The sequence below is a fragment of the Lepeophtheirus salmonis genome, chromosome 2, assembly GCF_016086655.4.
Source record: "Lepeophtheirus salmonis chromosome 2, UVic_Lsal_1.4, whole genome shotgun sequence".
Lineage (NCBI taxonomy): Eukaryota > Metazoa > Arthropoda > Copepoda > Siphonostomatoida > Caligidae > Lepeophtheirus > Lepeophtheirus salmonis.
In genome coordinates this window covers 7,081,904-7,087,952 of record NC_052132.2, presented here as the reverse complement: position 1 = coordinate 7,087,952, position 6,049 = coordinate 7,081,904, and positions in this window count along the sequence as shown.

Below are 6,049 nucleotides of genomic sequence, written 5' to 3'. Positions count from 1 at the left end.
GTACAGTTTTAATAGAAAAAAAAAGCTAGTGTCAAGTACAATGTTAGACCATCATGTAATCGGGCTTCCTAGAGTTTTCAATTTGATGCATTGTACCGACTACTGGCCATGACAGGCAGATTTTGACAAAATACGCAACTAATCATAGTTTATAACGTCACTATTGCTAGAATTTTTAATTTGATGTATCGTACTGATTGCTGACAAAAAAGACAGATTTTGACAAAACATCCAACCACTACCAATGACATTGTGCACTCAGATATTAAGCTATGTGGTATTTCTTTATGCTTATCTCATTAGGTATGGGATTTTTTTGGTGAGGAACAGATAGAGACATCCTTCATCCACTGCCCCTTCATTGAAATTCGGAAGTTATTTTCTTTTTAAGTCAACTATGCTTCGTCTCTTACTCGAAGAAAAATATTTTATTCATAAGAGTCCTTCAGTTTCCGTGATGAAAATAAATATAACGCAGATATAACTAATGTAAATCACGATTTCATTTATAAGGTGGAGTTTGTGATGTATAATCTATATGAATAATGCTATATCCTGGGCCCTTGATTTCTTTTTTTACCTGTGTGTCTCTTTTGTTGTTGAAAAATAAGTGGAAGATTACTACAGACTATTAAAGATAATGTGCCTCTCTTTTTGTTTCCATTGCCAATGCATATTCTATTCTGCTAATAAGTTTATTTACTTATTTATAAAAATGTCTTATTTCATTTTGTATATGTAGAATGTCAATACAAATTTGTTGACTCTATTTTTTTATATTATTAATAGGTTCTATATTGTATCATTTTTACTTTTGATTCTCTTTATTCTCTGCTTACTTAACCTAGTATTACAAACATACATTATAATACTTAAATCAATTATCTTAATAATGTTCACTGTTTCAATTTAACGATCAAGACGTCATACATTCTAATAAATAATAATAATTTATCATTATCATTCTATATAGTACTTTGCTTTGTAATAATTCAAATAAAGTAAAAATGTATTATATTTGAAATATTGAAACTTCCTTCTCATCGTGGAAGATCTCTTCAACGTTGCAATCTTGGAATCTCCTTCGCAAGGAAGGAGTTGAGTTTTTTCTCTTGAGATGGATAATCAAGTTAGTAGTATCTTTCTTTGATTTCCTCTATTTGGCCTTGGTCTTGGAGAGTTACCGTATTTTCGTCCCCTCAAAAATACAAGCCCTCATTTTTCCAGTTGTAAGTTAATTTTCATATGGATGTACGATCCACGAAGAATAACTGCCTGAATGGTTTCAAAGAGGGTCTTAGTTTCAAATAGTGTACAAGGTGTTTGTCTAACATCCGTTTCTTAGGCTAAACACATGGCTATGCTCCGTGGATCCAAACATGTAGATGTGAAATTTATATAAGATAATTATAAGTATTTTTAATGCATTTGAAGTATGATAGAATGAAGACGAATTTTATTTCTTTTAATAATTATAATATATTTATTTATCAGTGAAAATGCCTCATTATATTTTGTATATATGTATACAATCTACATTTGTCGCTAATAATTTGTTGAATCCATTTGTAATAATTAATATTACTAAATCTATGTCGCATCATTTGCCATTATTAATTTGTTTGACTTTCTATGTATAATTTCTTTTAAAATTTCTAATTAATATTTCTTTAATTGTTAATCGTTATTTCTTTTGTCTTCTAATTTACCAATACTTTTTTAACTTAGAAGACGAACACACATGATAATATTTTAGTTAATCAGTTTGATGGTAATCTACTGCCACGGCTAAAGTGTTAGCCATTAGTTTTTGCTTACTCATTGTATAATCTATCATATTAGTGAATTTAAGTGAATAAATTTAAGAAATCTCAAAGCTAATATAAAGATTTTTTGATGAGTTTCACGAAGTAAATCAAGTATTCCTGAATTTGAAAATTTCGACTACTAATAATATACTCTGTCCTAGGGTTACTTGAAGGATTGAAGATTATCATTTCTATAGCAGAATATTCTTTCCTCCAAAACAATAACTTTAATCAATACTATCACGTGTCTCCCTCCCAGGACAACTTATCTGTCATGACGTTTTATTAGATCATTTGCATGCATCCATTAGAGGAAGCAAATAAAAAGAATTCTAATAACGTTACTAGCAAGGACAAAGGTAGGAATTACTCCGATGTCGATGCTCAATTCTACTCCGAGTCCAACAAGGACTTACACTTATAACTCAAGATAAACCTTGCATTGTTACTCTTTGTTTATCACGAACACACGTACAAGTTATTAATTAATACTTTGATATTCCTTTATCACTAATTGAATAATAATTAGAGCAATTTCAGAGATTTAAAAAAGCATGACTGGATTGCCAACTAAATACGCAGCTTCGACGTTTTTGCACATTTACTATACACTTGTAGTCTTTATTCTAAGGTTGTATCATGTCACTTAGGATCAACATGAGACAATAAATTAGAAAAGGAGAAACAATTCTTAAGCAATTCCCTGAGCTGTTTTTTAAGGCGATTTTTTTAAATTATTATTTAGTGAGAACTTATGAACTAATATCTTTTATTAATAGTGAGATCGTGCAATAGCTAAATTTAGCACACCTTTGTCAAGTCTTTCTGTTAGAAAACATCATAGTAGTTACGTTCTACTAGAGATATCTTGTCTCTATTGAAGATATTATGAGAAAACTTCAAGAGCTGAAATGACGTAGTTAGTAACTACGTCATATCAGCTATATTAGATACCATACAAGACATATATAGACTGGTCCTAGGACTAACACGTTCTCTAAGAGCAGAACTAGTAAAGCAAGTGGTGGTTACTCCTCTCCTCGCCCCTTCCCCCCAAATTAAGAAATTTTTGCTTTTTATTATAAATTTTTTGAATAAGGATGAAAAAAAATTACTCAAAATAAGGTTAAAAATGAGAAATGGTTTGCGTATTGAGTAATAACAGGACCACTGGAGCTATCAGAATACCAGTCAGATAACCTTAAGTATTATTTTGGCAATTCAGAAAGAGAAACAGTTTCTCACCTTCTGTGGGAGTGTCCAGTCTTAAAAACATTTTAAAAATCAGCTCTTTGAGAGCTGGTAAAGGAACGCTTTGCAAGGATTTTTGCATACTAGCATCCAATGACAAATATAACACAGTGATCATGATAATTCAATTCTGCATCTACACCGTGAAACCTTTTGTGTTTCATATTTTTTTTACTACTCTATTGAATCAAAATCCTTTGAATAAATTGTGGTTATGACAAAAAAAAAAAAAAAAAAAATTTTTTTTCAAAAAATTTATTAGTGTGGATGACCAACGACTTTTCTAAATATTTTTCCAAAAATGTAATACTTAAAATTACTTTTTATTTATTTTTTTTCAAATAAGATTCTAACCCTCCCCCCCCCCTTAAAAAAGACATCTATATATATTATATATATCATCCTGCGGACGCCCCTGAAAACTGGAGTCTTTTTAGTTATTCAGACCAATTCGACACTAAATATAGCCCAACTATACTAAGATACGGATGTTTATCTATAGAAACTGTTAATCAAGGATTATAGTAAGTTCAACTAACTTTTAAGTTATTCTGGGGGACATGAATTACATATAAATATTTTTAAATGAGTATTTGTCAATAATTTTGTTTTCAAAATATGAATTTTGTCAGCCGAGTTTGGTAGCGAGAAAAACTTGTTTTGCCGAGTAACAATTTAGCTTCATAAGACATCACTAATTTTAAGTAACGGAAGTTGTGGTTGTCTTTTGACCTGTCAAAGATCTTCTTCAAGGATATTAGTTTAAATTAAATGTTTTCTTTCTAAGAATCATCCAGACCCCAGCGAGCTTGAAATAGTCACTATTGACAAAAACATCCCAACTTTCCATGACTTACAGTGTGACCCGACCTTACTTTTAATACAGGAAAATTTCTGCTTTATATACATTGGATAGATTTTTATCATCTTCATCAAACTTCTTGTTCCCCAAAATTAGCCAACATAATTTCCATTTTTAAGGAAGCTAAGGAAATATGTACTCATTAGTTTTATATCTTATCTGAACTAGATAAACCTTGGAAAAGGAAACTTGTACACTCCTTGAAGATAAATAATAGTCGGAAAGTGAGGACTCAGTTCTTAATGACCACAAAGCTTTTAAAGTTGTCAAATCCTTGCAAAGACCATGGACGAATCTACAATGATAGTAAAAACACTCTTGTTGACAGTCTGGTTCTTTTAATGATAAAGTAAATTATTATGATCAATCATATACACATCGAAAACTTTCAAAAAGAGGCAGTTAAAAGATACATTCTATTTCATGTCTCATCTCGAAGGACCAAGATCTCTAAAGAAAAATAGGCAATAAACGCGTCTGTTAGTTAATATAAATCGTTTATAGTTCAGAACATTACTTAATACCGGTTTAATAGCCTTATGGATATAATATCTATACAAATTGTCACAGCTGCAAGGTACGCAGCACTTTCTTCGAAGGTACCTAACTCCAATGAGCCATCGTGGAATAATGCATCGGATTTGATAAAATACTTCCCCCAAATGTCGGGTTGACATTAAAGGCTTTACAATTTTGTATATTTTATATTAAAGTTTGTATTATGTTATTCTGTTTTTGGGTTGTTATTTTTTTTCCTTTTTTGTTATATTGTATTGTTGTAGTTTTAACTGTTCATGTTTTTTATACCCATTTTAGAGCAAAAAATGTTTTCTCTTCTTTCAAAATAATCCTGACTATATATTAGCATATTGAATGAAATATCTTTTTATAGTATGAAGTTGAGTTGAAGATATTTTTATGTAGCTGGGATAGTTTTTTCTTTTATTAGTTATGTTTGTTTGCTATTGTGAATGGTTAAGTATGTTTGTTTATTATTAAAATATATGATTTGATAAATAGGTAAGAATATAATAGATTGGAGAAAAGGTAATTTCGTATTTTCATTTTATTTCAAATCTTTATAAGAAGTCTTCTAAACCTACGGACATTGAGTTCAAGAGAATGATTTCGCCAGAGCACATAGTCCATCGATTTTTGGTGGAGTACAAATATGAAATCATACTCAACAAAATTCACGAACAACAATAAAAACCAGAGGGAGGTGTCCATAGGGTAATAGGATATACTTTGACCGTTGCTCCAATAAAATCGACTGCAAGATTATTAATTTTTTGAAAAAAAATATTAAAAATCATTACTTATTCACAAATAATTCAAGTTAAAAAAATTCACTAACACAACATGAATTATTTATTAAAAAAAAGTTAAATATTAAATTGTTGCAAAAAAATTCAAAAATTTTGAACTACTCACAAGAAATTAAATTTAAGAAATAAAAAATTCAAAAATCCATAGCTTTTCTCAAAAAATTGCAAATATCCATAGTTATTCTCAAAAAATTAAAAATTTGTCAAATTTTTTTTTTCAATAAATAGCTATTCACATACAATTAATTTTTTGTAAAAAAATTTAAAAAGTTAAATTAAATTTCAAATATTTATTTTCCTAGCAAAATCAATATTTCCTAAATTTGCGGCGGCAAATACAGCCCCTCAAGGCCACCCCAAGTAGGCACTCCTGAGTATAAACGATCGGGTTATACTAAAAAGTATAAAAGATAGAATAACAATTACAATATAAATAATCAGACCAGTAAAAAAAAAAAACCAGCTGCAACAATTAAAAAGTAAGTTAGTTTTAAATAGTAATATAAAAAGTTGTACACATCGTATATTAATATATATTGATAGAACCACTTCTTTTTTTCAAATTATAAAGTATGTTCTTTAAAATCCTCAAGACCTATTGCAATTGGAAACAAACATATTGGTAGGAAGAGCCATTCAAAAAATGATTTAGCTTTTATTATAAATGTTTGTTGTATATTATATTTTAATTTGCGTATTCACAAGGATAAGTACATACGTTAACTCCAAGGTTAATAGAAATAAAAGGTTATACCTTAACGCTTACTGTTTGACTTCCACTAGGCTTTTTAATAGTGACG